This window comes from Mytilus californianus, unplaced genomic scaffold (assembly GCF_021869535.1).
Source record: "Mytilus californianus isolate M0D057914Y unplaced genomic scaffold, xbMytCali1.0.p SCAF_13, whole genome shotgun sequence".
Lineage (NCBI taxonomy): Eukaryota > Metazoa > Mollusca > Bivalvia > Mytilida > Mytilidae > Mytilus > Mytilus californianus.
In genome coordinates this window covers 41919008-41938942 of record NW_026262615.1, presented here as the reverse complement: position 1 = coordinate 41938942, position 19935 = coordinate 41919008, and the positions used below count along the sequence as shown (strand labels likewise).

Below are 19935 nucleotides of genomic sequence, written 5' to 3'. Positions count from 1 at the left end.
TTTTTTCTTATAAACCAGACTTATAATTCCACATTTCATTGATCTACTTAAAATACCTTCCTCTTCAATAACATCAAACAATTTCAATAACACATATTTTAATTCAGAATAAAATTTACAATAAAACTCTACAGTAAGTCCGTCTGAACCTGGACTTTTATTTTTAGACAATTGATTAATAGCTTTACACAATTCATCTTCTGTTACATCATCATTACATATATTGTTATCATCATCATTTACTGTTTTTGTAACAAAATTTAACAATTCTGACATCTTATTTTCATCAGTAGTTACACATGAATATAAATCACTAAAAAACTATGTTGTAATTCTAAAATACCATCAGTATCTGACACAGTATCACCATTATCATTCAACAATTCTTTTATAGCATTACTCTCTTGTTTATACTTTTCTAAATTTAGAAAGTATTTTGTATTTTTATCAGACTCCACAGCCCATACAGCTTTAGCTCTCAATACTGCTCCTTTACACTTTTCAATTTCTAAATTTGACAGTTCTAATTTAAGACTTTCTAATTTGGCAATATCAATTACAATACCACTAGCTGCCTTTTCACAAAGATTATTGATTTGCCTTTCTAATCTAAAATACTCTTTCTTGTTTTGTTTAGCTAAATCAGATGACAATATCTGAGAATATCTTTTAATTCTATACTTTAAGTTATCCCACCAAACTAAAAAATCTCTATGAAATAATTCACTTTCTTTTTCTTGTGATATAATATCTTTAACTCTTTGTACATATTCTTCGTTAAACAACAATGTATTATTCAAAATCCAGAGTCCAGGACCTCTTTCAATACATGTACAATTTAAATGCATAATAACAAAAGAGTGGTCACTCATACTAGTAACATTATAATACAAACTTTGTACAAAAGATGACATATTCCTACTAACAAGAAAATAATCTATTCTACTTTGTTGTAGTTTACCCTCTGAAATTCTTTTCCAGGAAAATATTCGACAATCTGGGTTTCTAGCCCTCCATATATCATATACATTATTATCATCCATCAATTTAGTCAGTTTTCTATAAGGTTCATCATTTATATGACAAGTTTTACTTCCTCTGTCTAACACAGACAAAGAGGTATTAAAATCACCTCCAATAAACAAATTATCTAAATCTTTAGTATAATCTATCACAAAATCATAGAAATTACATCTATCAGAAACTACATTAGGTGCATACAAAGAAATAAAGTTTACCAATGTATCATTCTCATAATAAGTCACATGAATAAATCTACCTTGATCATCTTTATAAATACATTTTATTTTATCTTTATAATAATTGCTAGCTAGAACAGCCACACCCTGTCTGCCATCCATACCATTACTATAATAAATATCACCTTCATACATATGTTTTACACCTTTAATAAAATTATCATCCCAAAATGTTTCTTGAAGTAACACAATACCAAATTTTCTGTCTTGTACAGTACTTAGAAATCTTTGTAAATTTACAACATTTCTCATACCATTACAATTCAAACTACATATAACAACCATTACAAAAAATATTAAACAATGACATATATATCTATCCATTTTTACTTTTTGTATTTTTTGACAAATTTCTAACAGTTTGACTATTCAGATTTGGAGCAATTTTTAGTTTATTTCTCCTTTCTTTTTTCTTTTCTTTTTTTCTGATTTTTTTTAACATTTTGATACTAATACATTTGTTCATCCCGCTATCAATAATTTTACAATCTGTATTTAACTCTACATCAGAACAGACAAATGATTCCTTATTATTACTTGCACCTTCAACATTGACTTCTTCGTCATCATCACAGGTGCTATATTCATCATCCATATCTATCGTGTGCTCCTCTGTTGCCATCTCCACATTACACTCTTCTGTAACAATAATGTCAACAGGAGAGCACTCTTCATTTTTTTTCTTTTTAACAACCTCATCAGAATCACTGTCTGCTCTTTTGTTTTTATCTTGAGCCTGTTCAATTACATTAATATCATCATCACCATCATCACCATCATCAAATATTTGATCATCCCTGTCTAATTTCCGTTTCCTGCTGTCCTCCTGTATGCCACTACGATTGGCATGGACCTCTGCTACAACAATTTTAACATTCATATGGGAATCAACTACTTTTTTCAACTCTGTTTGTTCATCATCAATTATATTTTCACTACTTTCTACATCATCATCCTTAAATTGTATAACTACCTCACTGTCATCATCCTTATCTTTATCTTCATCAATATTTTGATCCATACAGGTACAGTTCTTCAATAATTCCGAACAAATATCACATTTACATTCACAGGGTTGCCTATCACAGTCTTGACAGGGGCACACACATGATTCCTCATGGCAGTACATACAACTACATATACACGGATATTGTTCACACTTTAAACAAACACAGGTGCAAACCTTATTGCCACAAATACTACATTTGCACATACAAAAGAATTTTCCACATTCCTTACAATTCTTTGACGCATCAGGTGTCCTATTGTTCCTTCCAAAAGTACCCCGAGTACAAACACACAATAATGGTGAATTGCTACACGACTTGCATTTAGTTGCTTTGCAATACCTCTTTGGATGTCCTACCTCACCACAGCCATGGCATTCAAAATGAGGACAATTATTTTTCATGTGATCCGGCGACAAGCATTCCGAACATACTTTTGTTTGGTTATTATGTTTCAGTCTGAAATATTTCGTTTCAGATCCTATTTTGAACGGTATTGTCCAAGGTAGAGCTACTAATCCCGGAGGGAACTTGCATCGCATGAACCTGGTACCGTCCGCAACTTGCGTACCTGGAACCGTTCTTCTATATATAGGAGACACGACATTAACTCCTTTAATAGCTAGTTTAATTCGAATATCTTCATCTGGAACATATGACGGCAGTTTCATTACAGACACAACAGTAATATCAGAATGCATTAAGCTTACTGAATATTCCCGGCTTCCAATAGATATACCACCCAACAACTTTAAAGCATTCTGTTTACTATCCATAGTTACATCGTACAAAGATGCATCATGCTGAACCACAGCTAAAACAGTATTTAGTCCTGTGATAGTCTCAACTTCTTCAATAATTATTCTCTCTTTAATAACATTTGTATTTAATCGTTCGATCCTGATAGTACAATCCCTTGAGTACGATTTATCTCCAACAACATAGTTTTGTTTCTGTCGATTTTGAGATCGAAAATGTTTGTTAGTCACCTTATCCATTTTTCCGAACGCAAAACAAAATAATTTAAAACAACGAAGTAAGACACGTTACTGTCCCCTTCACACTGGATCCCCTCCCCCTTATCCTGTTTGCCGATAAACAGGAATAAGGGTACTCATATAAGTCAAAATACAGTCAAAAATGAACTTTTCACATTAATAAATACTATGTACAACAATTCGAGTGGAAAACATTCATCCAAACTCACCAATTTCGGAAAATTTATAGAGTCCTATAAACACTACATGTTGACCTTCCGGTGCGTTCGAACCATCCACAAGTCCAACGTGTCAACCGCTCGTCTATTAAAGAATGTAAACATAATGCTTATAAATTGAAGCTATTTATACATCATGATCAATGATTTTGTTTAACACATGAGTACACGTACGATGAAGAGTATATGAGAAATGACGTATTATTTATTTTTTTCTCTGCAGAGCAGGGAAACTTCGGGTATTTGTTAACAGCAACAACAATATTGATACACGACCAGACTAAAAAGAATTTATGCCGAGTCGTCGAGTTTTTCGTATGCTTTTGCACGCCTTGTATCAGCTCCATCCTGTGAAAAAGGGGTATCTTTATTCTTAACCCATATATGATGATGTATAATGCAACACACTAAGACTAAAGATCATGATAAAAAATAATCCGTAATATAAAACATACAAGAACTGAGAAAAAAGAATTAATTTTAATTCTGCTAAAAAATTTGATTAAAAAAAATTGTACGGAGGACACTTTATTTTTTGTCTTCAGGCGTGCTCTTCCTTTTCACTATATAGAAAGATAGTATATATATATAGGTATTTTCACTTCTATAACAGAAGGATTCATATACTAAGTAAACATTTCAATGAAACACGCACAACATTTATTCCGATAGGGGAAACAAGAATGAAAAGGTTCATTTCCTATGCATTTCCAAAATTATCCACAAAAACTAAGCTAAAAGAATAATACATTTGATATAATAAAATAAAAAAGAGTGAGTGTCGAGTTGGCGAAGTGGTATCCCTGCTGCCGAGCCGAGACTCAACAGACAAGGATAGAACTAGATGCTTTAGGCTCATTAGTAAGTTAATGCTATATGTATATAGTCATTGTATATCCACTACGCTACGGCTCACCCGATATCTAATAGGAAAATTTAACTATTTAAACTGTATTTTTTTGATACAATATTTTTGATATAATAAAATAAAAAAGAGTGAGTGTCGAGTTGGCGAAGTGGTATCCCTGCTGCCGAGCCGAGACTCAACAGACAAGGATAGAACTAGATGCTTTAGGCTCATTAGTAAGTTAATGCTATATGTATATAGTCATTGTATATCCACTACGCTACGGCTCACCCGATATCTAATAGGAAAATTTAACTATTTAAACTGTACTGGCTTTGTTGTGCAATATCCTGTATGTACATACGCATGTGTAATTATCGTCATGCACATATTGTGGGAATTTTAAATACTTTGATCAACATTTCCTTAAAATATCACTGTTAATGAAACTATCATTCAAAATAGGTGAAAAATTCTTGATAAAAATCTAACCGAGGGAGTATAAGATTCGAACCCATATCCCCTCTATTGCAAGTCCAACGTGTCAACCGCTCGTCTATTAAAGAATGTAAACATAATGCTTATAAATTGAAGCTATTTATACATCATGATCAATGATTTTGTTTAACACATGAGTACACGTACGATGAAGAGTATATGAGAAATGACGTATTATTTATTTTTTTCTCTGCAGAGCAGGGAAACTTCGGGTATTTGTTAACAGCAACAACAATATTGATACACGACCAGACTAAAAAGAATTTATGCCGAGTCGTCGAGTTTTTCGTATGCTTTTGCACGCCTTGTATCAGCTCCATCCTGTGAAAAAGGGGTATCTTTATTCTTTATCCCATATATGATGATGTATAATGCAACACACTAAGACTAAAGATCATGATAAAAAATAATCCGTAATATAAAACATACAAGAACTGAGAAAAAAGAATTAATTTTAATTCTGCTAAAAAATTTGATTAAAAACAATTGTACGGAGGACACTTTATTTTTTGTCTTCAGGCGTGCTCTTCCTTTTCACTATATAGAAAGATAGTATATATATATAGGTATTTTCACTTCTATAACAGAAGGATTCATATACTAAGTAAACATTTCAATGAAACACGCACAACATTTATTCCGATAGGGGAAACAAGAATGAAAAGGTTCATTTCCTATGCATTTCCAAAATTATCCACAAAAACTAAGCTAAAAGAATAATACATTTGATATAATAAAATAAAAAAGAGTGAGTGTCGAGTTGGCGAAGTGGTATCCCTGCTGCCGAGCCGAGACTCAACAGACAAGGATAGAACTAGATGCTTTAGGCTCATTAGTAAGTTAATGCTATATGTATATAGTCATTGTATATCCACTACGCTACGGCTCACCCGATATCTAATAGGAAAATTTAACTATTTAAACTGTACTGGCTTTGTTGTGCAATATCCTGTATGTACATACGCATGTGTAATTATCGTCATGCACATATTGTGGGAATTTTAAATACTTTGATCAACATTTCCTTAAAATATCACTGTTAATGAAACTATCATTCAAAATAGGTGAAAAGTTCTTGATAAAAATCTAACCGAGGGAGTATAAGATTCGAACCAATATCCCCTCTATTGCAAGTCCAACGTGTCAACCGCTCGTCTATTAAAGAATGTAAACATAATGCTTATAAATTGAAGCTATTTATACATCATGATCAATGATTTTGTTTAACACATGAGTACACGTACGATGAAGAGTATATGAGAAATGACGTATTATTTATTTTTTTCTCTGCAGAGCAGGGAAACTTCGGGTATTTGTTAACAGCAACAACAATATTGATACACGGCCAGACTAAAAAGAATTTATGCCGAGTCGTCGAGTTTTTCGTATGCTTTTGCACGCCTTGTATCAGCTCCATCCTGTGAAAAAGGGGTATCTTTATTCTTTATTCCATATATGATGATGTATAATGCAACACACTAAGACTAAAGATCATGATAAAAAATAATCCGTAATATAAAACATACAAGAACTGAGAAAAAAGAATTAATTTTAATTCTGCTAAAAAATTTGATTAAAAAAAATTGTACGGAGGACACTTTATTTTTTGTCTTCAGGCGTGCTCTTCCTTTTCACTATATAGAAAGATAGTATATATATATAGGTATTTTCACTTCTATAACAGAAGGATTCATATACTAAGTAAACATTTCAATGAAACACGCACAACATTTATTCCGATAGGGGAAACAAGAATGAAAAGGTTCATTTCCTATGCATTTCCAATATTATCCACAAAAACTAAGCTAAAAGAATAATACATTTGATATAATAAAATAAAAAAGAGTGAGTGTCGAGTTGGCGAAGTGGTATCCCTGCTGCCGAGCCGAGACTCAACAGACAAGGATAGAACTAGATGCTTTAGGCTCATTAGTAAGTTAATGCTATATGTATATAGTCATTGTATATCCACTACGCTACGGCTCACCCGATATCTAATAGGAAAATTTAACTATTTAAACTGTACTGGCTTTGTTGTGCAATATCCTGTATGTACATACGCATGTGTAATTATCGTCATGCACATATTGTGGGAATTTTAAATACTTTGATCAACATTTCCTTAAAATATCACTGTTAATGAAACTATCATTCAAAATAGGTGAAAAGTTCTTGATAAAAATCTAACCGAGGGAGTATAAGATTCGAACCAATATCCCCTCTATTGCAAGTCCAACGTGTCAACCGCTCGTCTATTAAAGAATGTAAACATAATGCTTATAAATTGAAGCTATTTATACATCATGATCAATGATTTTGTTTAACACATGAGTACACGTACGATGAAGAGTATATGAGAAATGACGTATTATTTATTTTTTTCTCTGCAGAGCAGGGAAACTTCGGGTATTTGTTAACAGCAACAACAATATTGATACACGGCCAGACTAAAAAGAATTTATGCCGAGTCGTCGAGTTTTTCGTATGCTTTTGCACGCCTTGTATCAGCTCCATCCTGTGAAAAAGGGGTATCTTTATTCTTTATCCCATATATGATGATGTATAATGCAACATACTAAGACTAAAGATCATGATAAAAAATAATCCGTAATATAAAACATACAAGAACTGAGAAAAAAGAATTAATTTTAATTCTGCTAAAAAATTTGATTAAAAAAAATTGTACGGAGGACACTTTATTTTTTGTCTTCAGGCGTGCTCTTCCTTTTCACTATATAGAAAGATAGTATATATATATAGGTATTTTCACTTCTATAACAGAAGGATTCATATACTAAGTAAACATTTCAATGAAACACGCACAACATTTATTCCGATAGGGGAAACAAGAATGAAAAGGTTCATTTCCTATGCATTTCCAAAATTATCCACAAAAACTAAGCTAAAAGAATAATACATTTGATATAATAAAATAAAAAAGAGTGAGTGTCGAGTTGGCGAAGTGGTATCCCTGCTGCCGAGCCGAGACTCAACAGACAAGGATAGAACTAGATGCTTTAGGCTCATTAGTAAGTTAATGCTATATGTATATAGTCATTGTATATCCACTACGCTACGGCTCACCCGATATCTAATAGGAAAATTTAACTATTTAAACTGTACTGGCTTTGTTGTGCAATATCCTGTATGTACATACGCATGTGTAATTATCGTCATGCACATATTGTGGGAATTTTAAATACTTTGATCAACATTTCCTTAAAATATCACTGTTAATGAAACTATCATTCAAAATAGGTGAAAAGTTCTTGATAAAAATCTAACCGAGGGAGTATAAGATTCGAACCAATATCCCCTCTATTGCAAGTCCAACGTGTCAACCGCTCGTCTATTAAAGAATGTAAACATAATGCTTATAAATTGAAGCTATTTATACATCATGATCAATGATTTTGTTTAACACATGAGTACACGTACAATGAAGAGTATATGAGAAATGACGTATTATTTATTTTTTTCTCTGCAGAGCAGGGAAACTTCGGGTATTTGTTAACAGCAACAACAATATTGATACACGGCCAGACTAAAAAGAATTTATGCCGAGTCGTCGAGTTTTTCGTATGCTTTTGCACGCCTTGTATCAGCTCCATCCTGTGAAAAAGGGGTATCTTTATTCTTCATCCCATATATGATGATGTATAATGCAACACACTAAGACTAAAGATCATGATAAAAAATAATCCGTAATATAAAACATACAAGAACTGAGAAAAAAGAATTAATTTTAATTCTGCTAAAAAATTTGATTAAAAAAAATTGTACGGAGGACACTTTATTTTTTGTCTTCAGGCGTGCTCTTCCTTTTCACTATATAGAAAGATAGTATATATATATAGGTATTTTCACTTCTATAACAGAAGGATTCATATACTAAGTAAACATTTCAATGAAACACGCACAACATTTATTCCGATAGGGGAAACAAGAATGAAAAGGTTCATTTCCTATGCATTTCCAAAATTATCCAAAAAACTAAACTAAAAGAATAATACATTTGATATAATAAAATAAAAAAAGAGTGAGTGTCGAGTTGGCGAAGTGGTATCCCTGCTGCCGAGCCGAGACTCAACAGACAAGGATAGAACTAGATGCTTTAGGCTCATTAGTAAGCTAATGCTATATGTATATAGTCATTGTATATCCACTACGCTACGGCTCACCCGATATCTAATAGGAAAATTTAACTATTTAAACTGTACTGGCTTTGTTGTGCAATATCCTGTATGTACATACGCATGTGTAATTATCGTCATGCACATATTGTGGGAATTTTAAATACTTTGATCAACATTTCCTTAAAATATCACTGTTAATGAAACTATCATTCAAAATAGGAGAAAAGTTCTTGATAAAAATGTAACCGAGGGAGTATAAGATTCGAACCAATATCCCCTCTATTGCAAGTCCAACGTGTCAACCGCTCGTCTATTAAAGAATGTAAACATAATGCTTATAAATTGAAGCTATTTATACATCATGATCAATGATTTTGTTTAACACATGAGTACACGTACGATGAAGAGTATATGAGAAATGACGTATTATTTATTTTTTTCTCTGCAGAGCAGGGAAACTTCGGGTATTTGTTAACAGCAACAACAATATTGATACACGGCCAGACTAAAAAGAATTTATGCCGAGTCGTCGAGTTTTTCGTATGCTTTTGCACGCCTTGTATCAGCTCCATCCTGTGAAAAAGGGGTATCTTTATTCTTTATCCCATATATGATGATGTATAATGCAACACACTAAGACTAAAGATCATGATAAAAAATAATCCGTAATATAAAACATACAAGAACTGAGAAAAAAGAATTAATTTTAATTCTGCTAAAAAATTTGATTAAAAAAAATTGTACGGAGGACACTTTATTTTTTGTCTTCAGGCGTGCTCTTCCTTTTCACTATATAGAAAGATAGAATATATATATAGGTATTTTCACTTCTATAACAGAAGGATTCATATACTAAGTAAACATTTCAATGAAACACGCACAACATTTATTCCGATAGGGGAAACAAGAATGAAAAGGTTCATTTCCTATGCATTTCCAAAATTATCCACAAAAACTAAGCTAAAAGAATAATACATTTGATATAATAAAATAAAAAAGAGTGAGTGTCGAGTTGGCGAAGTGGTATCCCTGCTGCCGAGCCGAGACTCAACAGACAAGGATAGAACTAGATGCTTTAGGCTCATTAGTAAGTTAATGCTATATGTATATAGTCATTGTATATCCACTACGCTACGGCTCACCCGATATCTAATAGGAAAATTTAACTATTTAAACTGTACTGGCTTTGTTGTGCAATATCCTGTATGTACATACGCATGTGTAATTATCGTCATGCACATATTGTGGGAATTTTAAATACTTTGATCAACATTTCCTTAAAATATCACTGTTAATGAAACTATCATTCAAAATAGGTGAAAAGTTCTTGATAAAAATCTAACCGAGGGAGTATAAGATTCGAACCAATATCCCCTCTATTGCAAGTCCAACGTGTCAACCGCTCGTCTATTAAAGAATGTAAACATAATGCTTATAAATTGAAGCTATTTATACATCATGATCAATGATTTTGTTTAACACATGAGTACACGTACGATGAAGAGTATATGAGAAATGACGTATTATTTATTTTTTTCTCTGCAGAGCAGGGAAACTTCGGGTATTTGTTAACAGCAACAACAATATTGATACACGGCCAGACTAAAAAGAATTTATGCCGAGTCGTCGAGTTTTTCGTATGCTTTTGCACGCCTTGTATCAGCTCCATCCTGTGAAAAAGGGGTATCTTTATTCTTTATCCCATATATGATGATGTATAATGCAACACACTAAGACTAAAGATCATGATAAAAAATAATCCGTAATATAAAACATACAAGAACTGAGAAAAAAGTATTAATTTTAATTCTGCTAAAAAATTTGATTAAAAAAAAATTGTACGGAGGACACTTTATTTTTTGTCTTCAGGCGTGCTCTTCCTTTTCACTATATAGAAAGATAGTATATATATATAGGTATTTTCACTTCTATAACAGAAGGATTCATATACTAAGTAAACATTTCAATGAAACACGCACAACATTTATTCCGATAGGGGAAACAAGAATGAAAAGGTTCATTTCTTATGCATTTCCAAAATTATCCAAAAAACTAAGCTAAAAGAATAATACATTTGATATAATAAAATAAAAAAGAGTGAGTGTCGAGTTGGCGAAGTGGTATCCCTGCTGCCGAGCCGAGACTCAACAGACAAGGATAGAACTAGATGCTTTAGGCTCATTAGTAAGTTAATGCTATATGTATATAGTCATTGTATATCCACTACGCTACGGCTCACCCGATATCTAATAGGAAAATTTAACTATTTAAACTGTACTGGCTTTGTTGTGCAATATCCTGTATGTACATACGCATGTGTAATTATCGTCATGCACATATTGTGGGAATTTTAAATACTTTGATCAACATTTCCTTAAAATATCACTGTTAATGAAACTATCATTCAAAATAGGTGAAAAATTCTTGATAAAAATCTAACCGAGGGAGTATAAGATTCGAACCCATATCCCCTCTATTGCAAGTCCAACGTGTCAACCGCTCGTCTATTAAAGAATGTAAACATAATGCTTATAAATTGAAGCTATTTATACATCATGATCAATGATTTTGTTTAACACATGAGTACACGTACGATGAAGAGTATATGAGAAATGACGTATTATTTATTTTTTTCTCTGCAGAGCAGGGAAACTTCGGGTATTTGTTAACAGCAACAACAATATTGATACACGACCAGACTAAAAAGAATTTATGCCGAGTCGTCGAGTTTTTCGTATGCTTTTGCACGCCTTGTATCAGCTCCATCCTGTGAAAAAGGGGTATCTTTATTCTTTATCCCATATATGATGATGTATAATGCAACACACTAAGACTAAAGATCATGATAAAAAATAATCCGTAATATAAAACATACAAGAACTGAGAAAAAAGAATTAATTTTAATTCTGCTAAAAAATTTGATTAAAAAAAATTGTACGGAGGACACTTTATTTTTTGTCTTCAGGCGTGCTCTTCCTTTTCACTATATAGAAAGATAGTATATATATATAGGTATTTTCACTTCTATAACAGAAGGATTCATATACTAAGTAAACATTTCAATGAAACACGCACAACATTTATTCCGATAGGGGAAACAAGAATGAAAAGGTTCATTTCCTATGCATTTCCAAAATTATCCACAAAAACTAAGCTAAAAGAATAATACATTTGATATAATAAAATAAAAAAGAGTGAGTGTCGAGTTGGCGAAGTGGTATCCCTGCTGCCGAGCCGAGACTCAACAGACAAGGATAGAACTAGATGCTTTAGGCTCATTAGTAAGTTAATGCTATATGTATATAGTCATTGTATATCCACTACGCTACGGCTCACCCGATATCTAATAGGAAAATTTAACTATTTAAACTGTACTGGCTTTGTTGTGCAATATCCTGTATGTACATACGCATGTGTAATTATCGTCATGCACATATTGTGGGAATTTTAAATACTTTGATCAACATTTCCTTAAAATATCACTGTTAATGAAACTATCATTCAAAATAGGTGAAAAATTCTTGATACAAGAACTGAGAAAAAAGAATTAATTTTAATTCTGCTAAAAAATTTGATAAAAAAAAATTGTACGGAGGACACTTTATTTTTTGTCTTCAGGCGTGCTCTTCCTTTTCACTATATAGAAAGATAGTATATGTATATAGGTATTTTCACTTCTATAACAGAAGGATTCATATACTAAGTAAACATTTCAATGAAACACGCACAACATTTATTCCGATAGGGGAAACAAGAATGAAAAGGTTCATTTCCTATGCATTTCCAAAATTATCCACAAAAACTAAGCCAAAAGAATAATACATTTGATCTGAGACTACTATAACACAGAGATTGGTCACTTCCCGTACTGACCAGTCAAATAGTAATTAATTGTAAGTCTTCGATCACGTGACTCGGCATTTTTGTCCAATAAAATATGTTTAAACTAATGATTGACAAGAAGGATTCGACCGCCATTTTTGACAGCGAAAGAGAAAATAATAATTAACAAATGTGGATTTATAAAGAGTGTTATGTTCCGGTAAGTGTGAATATAAGATTTGACATGTTCATAAATGTTGGTTTATAAGCACTTTAAATAAAATAAGTGCAGTTATAGACTTGAATTTACCGATTAAACCGGAAAGTAATCTCGAGTTATTACCAGTCAGTGGGACAGGGTCAATGAGCAACTCACCCATAACTTACATTCAGATGAACAATCTGTTTTCCGGATAATGTATGTGCAAGCCTTAGTAATTAACCGATGTAATGATGTAAAATTTGTAATTATATGAAATTCCAATTTTTCTGTATCAGTAAGTTCCCGCTGCAGAACTGAGAAACACACGAGACAAGTTGCACACACACAACATGAGGTATGATAGGTGAATTTGTATTGTTAGTGAAAGAAATTTAGATTTATATTTGGTTCCCTTGATAATATATATGCAGTCTATACATGCTAGTATAATAATATTATGCAATGAAAATGTGTCACCATGTGAAATACCAGTACATCATGAGTTCTTAAATAGACGTATTTTTTTTAAATAATTGACCCAAACATGATGTAAAAAGTACATGCACCTTTGGTCTGCATCCTTTATCAGTTTAACTATTTTGATCCATATTGACATGATTGGTCAATTACTGCTGAGTCTCAAGTCTCAGATTACTGTCTTAAAAATTAATGAATTGCCTATGCTATAAACTTGACAAACATTATTTCTTTTTATTTATAATATATTCTTTATTGTAGGAATACCCCCCAGAAAGAAATCACGCATTAGAAGAAGGGAGAAGTACTACAGGAGAAAATGACTTTTTTTAGTATTTTTTTTAATTTCATTGAATTTGTCATGCTTGTCTTACATGGAGAAATAAATATTTAAGTCTTTGAATATACATTTTTATTATTATATACATTAAAACAAAGACAGGAATGCAGAAATTCACTACATTGTGTAACATGCTCAGTTTGGATAACAGTTCAATGAAAGAAAAAAAAACAAGTAACCGCACATCTTTATATATTAAAGGAATAGCCACTTGAAGCAAACTTAAAGGAGATTTTTATATATTTTTGCTAATGATCATCAGACAACTCCTTTAGTCCAAATGAAGTGGATGTAAGTTATTGGAATGCACCGTAATTACCTTCAACAATGAGAAAACCTATAACGTGCAGTCAGCTTCAAAAGTCCCCGACATGGAAAATATATAACAATTCACTAGAGAAAACGAAGTGTCTACAATAACAAAGCAATTTACGAAAATTCAAATATGACGGACATGAACCAACAGCAACCACTGAATTACAGGCTCCTGACTTGAGACGGGCACATAAAGAATGACAATGTTAAATATTTTTAGGCGCTCATCACCACCACTAGCATGGGACATTGGTGTAACGACATAACATAAAAACAAACTTTAAACATAATTTGAAAATAGTTCATTTCGGTTTAATCAGGCTGACTGTACATGAAATATTTGCCACTGACAAGCAGTTGTGAATCGAAGTTGAATTTACAGAAAGGTGATATCAATATATGCTATCATATTTAACATTCTTGTTTAGATCTGACATTGCTACTTATTTATACATTTCGCATTATTTTTGGCTTCTCAGAATTTTCACATGGTAAACTGTCAGCAGTTACCCAACAAAAAAATGTTATAGGAAACCTTTTTACAAAGCATCATGCAGACAACAATTAACATGGTATGTCACCAAACATTGAACAAGCACATTTATATTGCTGTGGCTAAAAAAACTAAAGCAAATCACAACTCTTTTCATCTTAGTTGCTCAATTATTAGGGTTACAAAAAGCATAGCGATATAACTAAAACATACGACACTTTAACAATAGACAATATTCAAATTTTCAAAAACTTTACGGCTCTGTATTGAAGCACAAAATTTCTTGTCTGGGATTTTGAAAGAGGGCACATATTTCTGGTGTTGAAAAAATGTCATCGTAAATTACCCTAATGTGGTTCTATTTATGTTAACATAGAGATAATTTGATTATTCAGTCACATAATTTTGAAGCTTCTTCGTTCTGATTTACATGTACTTGCGGTTGATGCTTCTTTTGGAGTTTTTGTAGTTTTTGCAGTCTTTGCAGCAGGGACGTATAGTCATCCTCAGATTCAAAATCTGATGCAGTATATTCACCACGTAAAAGATCAAGATTGAGATCACTATCATCCCAAGATAAAAAATCAATGTTACTGGACATTGTGAATTGAAAAATGAAAATGCCAGCGATATTTTGGGAACATATATATAATTTGTAGGGCTTATGTTTGCTTTATGTATCCATTGCAGTTATAACCTCTTTGCTGATCTGTTACGTAAGGAAATTACTCATTTACCTTTAATGAAATTTTTTCTCTCTTCTGTGATCGCCGCTTATTACATTGTTTGCAAAAACTTGACCTAATTATCAGACGAAAATTAAAAAAAAAGTGGGTTTGGGGTGGTTGAAACTTTGAAAAAAAAAAAAATTTACGTTGGATAATCTGAATGAGGGTCTGGATGGGAGTTCTTTATTTCCTATAATTTCTATGCCATTTTTCTCTATTCTTTAAATCTTAATAACTTATTATTTTCTCTTCTCTATTCTTTATTTGTCGGTCCATTTTTCTCCATTCTATACCTTTTTTGCCCCTATTTCTCCATTCTATAAAACCCCATCCACACCCTCCTGAATCCTATCACAAGTGCACCGACGATATTTGACAAGGTTTACAACAATAAACATGTATATTGGGCACTCAGCAGTGAAATACCTTACAAGTATAGAATAAAAGTTTACTGCAATAAACGGAGCCTCGTGTACCTTGGGCACCCAGCTGCGAAACAAAATTCATCTCCCACGCTTTTGAGACTACCTGTCTTTACAGGTAAAATATTTGTATATTAGATACAATTAACGGACGTGTAGCAAAACAATGTAACTGTAAGATTGATAAGATTAATCACATTCACATTTTCAAGAGTGGCCGCATAATAACAAACTATTAACAAATTATTAATGATTAAAAACAAAAATTTAAATATTAATAGAGATAACTGCATTTGAAAGATAAAAACTATATTCTTTTTTTTTTTTGATTAATTTAATTTTGTTTTTAAATTATTTTTAAAAGAAAAATAATAATATCCGATACTGTTATAGTATTCTCAGTGATAGGTGATATATGTCGTCTGCTACGGTCGAATACGAAACTACGTTAAAATAACGTAGCTAACTACCGGAGACTCAGATAATCCGATAAATCTATAGTGACCAATCTCTGTGTTATAGTAGTCTCAGATTTGATATAATAAAATAAAAAAGAGTGAGTGTCGAGTTGGCGAAGTGGTATCCCTGCTGCCGAGCCGAGACTCAACAAATAAGGATAGAACTAGATGCTTTAGGCTCATTAGTAAGTTAATGCTATATGTATATAGTCATTGTATATCCACTACGCTACGGCTCACCCGATATCTAATAGGAAAATTTAACTATTTAAACTGTACTGGCTTTGTTGTGCAATATCCTGTATGTACATACGCATGTGTAATTATCGTCATGCACATATTGTGGGAATTTTAAATACTTTGATCAACATTTCCTTAAAATATCACTGTTAATGAAACTATCATTCAAAATAGGTGAAAAATTCTTGATAAAAATCTAACCGAGGGAGTATAAGATTCGAACCCATATCCCCTCTATTGCAAGTCCAACGTGTCAACCGCTCGTCTATTAAAGAATGTAAACATAATGCTTATAAATTGAAGCTATTTATACATCATGATCAATGATTTTGTTTAACACATGAGTACACGTACGATGAAGAGTATATGAGAAATGACGTATTATTTATTTTTTTCTTTGCAGAGCAGGGAAACTTCGGGTATTTGTTAACAGCAACAACAATATTGATACACGACCAGATTAAAAAGAATTTATGCCGAGTCGTCGAGTTTTTTCGTATGCTTTAATTTGCACGCTTTGTATCAGCTCCATCCTGTGGAAAAAGGGGTATCTTTATTCTTTATCCCATACATGATGATGTATAATGCAACACACTAAGACTAAAGATCATGATAAAAAATAATCCGAAATATAAAACATACAAGAACTAAGAAAAAAGAATTAATTTTAATTCTGCTAAAAAATTTGATAACAAAAATTGTACGGAGGACACTTTATTTTTTGTCGTCAGGCGTGCTCTTCCTTTTCACTATATAGATAGATAGTATATATATATAGGTATTTTCACTTCTATAACAGAAGGATTCATATACTAAGTAAACATTTCAATGAAACACGCACAACATTTATTCCGATATGGGAAACAAGAATGAAAAGGTTCATTTCCTATGCATTTCCAAAATTATCCACAAAAACTAAGCTAAAAGAATAATACATTTGATATAATAAAATAAAAAAGAGTGAGTGTCGAGTTGGCGAAGTGGTATCCCTGCTGCCGAGCCGAGACTCAACAGACAAGGATAGAACTAGATGCTTTAGGCTCATTAGTAAGTTAATGCTATATGTAAATAGTCATTATATATCCACTACGCTACGGCTCACCCGATATCTAAAAGGAAAATTTAACTATTTAAACTGTACTGGCTTTTTTGTGCAATATCCTGTATGTACATACGCATGTGTAATTATCGTCATGCTCATAAATGTGGGAATTTTAAATACTTTGATCAACATTTCCTTAAAATATCGCTGTTAATGAAACTATCATTCAAAATAGGTGAAAAATTCTTGATAAAAATATAACCGAGGGAGTATAAGATTCGAACCCATATCCCCTCTATTGCAAGTCCAACGTGTCAACCGCTCGTCTATTAAAGAATGTAAACGTAAAGCTTATAAATTGAAGCTATTTATACATCATGATCAATGATTTTGTTTAACACATGAGTACACGTACGATGAAGAGAATATGAGAAATGACGTATTATTTATTTTTTTCTTTGCAAAGCAGGGAAACTTCGGGTATTTGTTAACATCAACAACAATATTGATACACGACCAGACTAAAAAGAATTTATGCCGAGTCGTCGAGTTTTTCGTATGCTTTTGCACGCCTTGTATCAGCTCCATCCTGTGAAAAAGGGGTATCTTTATTCTTTATCCCATACATGATGATGTATAATGCAACACACTAAGACTAAAGATCATGATAAAAAATAATCCGAAATATAAAACATACAAGAACTGAGAAAAAAGAATTAATTTTAATTCTGCTAAAAAATTTGATAAAACAAATTGTACGGAGGACACTTTATTTTTTTGTCGTCAGGCGTGCTCTTCCTTTTCACTATATAGATAGATAGTATATATATATATAGGTATTTTCCCTTCTATAACAGAAGGACTCATTCTAAGTAAACATTTCAATGAAGTACGCACAACATATATTCCGATAGGGGAAACAAGAATGAAAAGGTTCATTTCCTATGCATTTCCAAAATTATCCACAAAAACTAAGCTAAAAGAATAATACATTTGATATAATAAAATAAAAAAGAGTGAGTGTCGAGTTGGCGAAGTGGTATCCCTGCTGCCGAGCCGAGACTCAACAGACAAGGATAGAACTAGATGCTTTAGGCTCATTAGTAAGTTAATGCTATATGTAAATAGTCATTATATATCCACTACGCTACGGCTCACCCGATATCTAAAAGGAAAATTTAACTATTTAAACTGTACTGGCTTTTTTGTGCAATATCCTGTATGTACATACGCATGTGTAATTATCGTCATGCTCATAAATGGGGGAATTTTAAATACTTTGATCAACATTTCCTTAAAATATCGCTGCTAATGAAACTATCATTCAAAATAGGTGAAAAATTCTTGATAAAAATCTAACCGAGGGAGTATAAGATTCGAACCCATATCCCCTCTATTGCAAGTCCAACGTGTCAACCGCTCGTCTATTAAAGAATGTAAACGTAATGCTTATAAATTGAAGCTATTTATACATCATGATCAATGATTTTGTTTAACACATGAGTACACGTACGATGAAGAGTATATGAGAAATGACGTATTATTTATTTTTTTCTTTGCAGAGCAGGGAAACTTCGGGTATTTGTTAACAGCAACAACAATATTGATACACGACCAGACTAAAAAGAATTTATGCCGAGTCGTCGAGTTTTTCGTATGCTTTAATTTGCACGCCTTGTATCAGCTCCATCCTGTGATAAAGGGATATCTTTATTCTTTATCCCATATATGATGATGTATAATGCAACACACTAAGACTAAAGATCATGATAAAAAATAATCCGAAATATAAAACATACAAGAACTGAGAAAAAAGAATTAATTTTAATTCTGCTAAAAAATTTGATAAAAAAAATTGTACGGAGGACACTTTATTTTTTTGTCGTCAGGCGTGCTCTTCCTTTTCACTATATAGATAGATAGTATATATATATAGGTATTTTCCCTTCTATAACAGAAGGATTCATATACTAAGTAAACATTTCAATGAAACACGCACAACATATATTCCGATAGGGGAAACAAGAATGAAAAGGTTCATTTCCTATGCATTTCCAAAATTATCCACAAAAACTAAGCTAAAAGAATAATACATTTGATATAATAAAATAAAAAAGAGTGAGTGTCGAGTTGGCGAAGTGGTATCCCTGCTGCCGAGCCGAGACTCAACAGACAAGGATAGAACTAGATGCTTTAGGCTCATTAGTAAGTTAATGCTATATGTAAATAGTCATTATACATCCACTACGCTACGGCTCACCCGATATCTAATAGGAAAATTTAACTATTTAAACTGTACTGGCTTTGTTGTGCAATATCCTGTATGTACATACGCATGTGTAATTATCGTCATGCACATATTGTGGGAATTTTAAATACTTTGATCAACATTTCCTTAAAATATCACTGTTAATGAAACTATCATTCAAAATA

General features: G+C 32.2%; 1 long non-coding RNA gene across 1 annotated transcript; it reads left to right on the top strand.

Annotated features, from left to right (window-relative positions):
* Positions 1-12911: 12911 nt before the first annotated feature.
* LOC127723816 (uncharacterized) lies at positions 12912-13867 on the top strand. The gene is made up of 2 exons (XR_007992268.1): positions 12912-13005; positions 13726-13867. It is a non-coding gene; the product is annotated as an uncharacterized LOC127723816 (long non-coding RNA).
* Positions 13868-19935: the final 6068 nt, after the last annotated feature.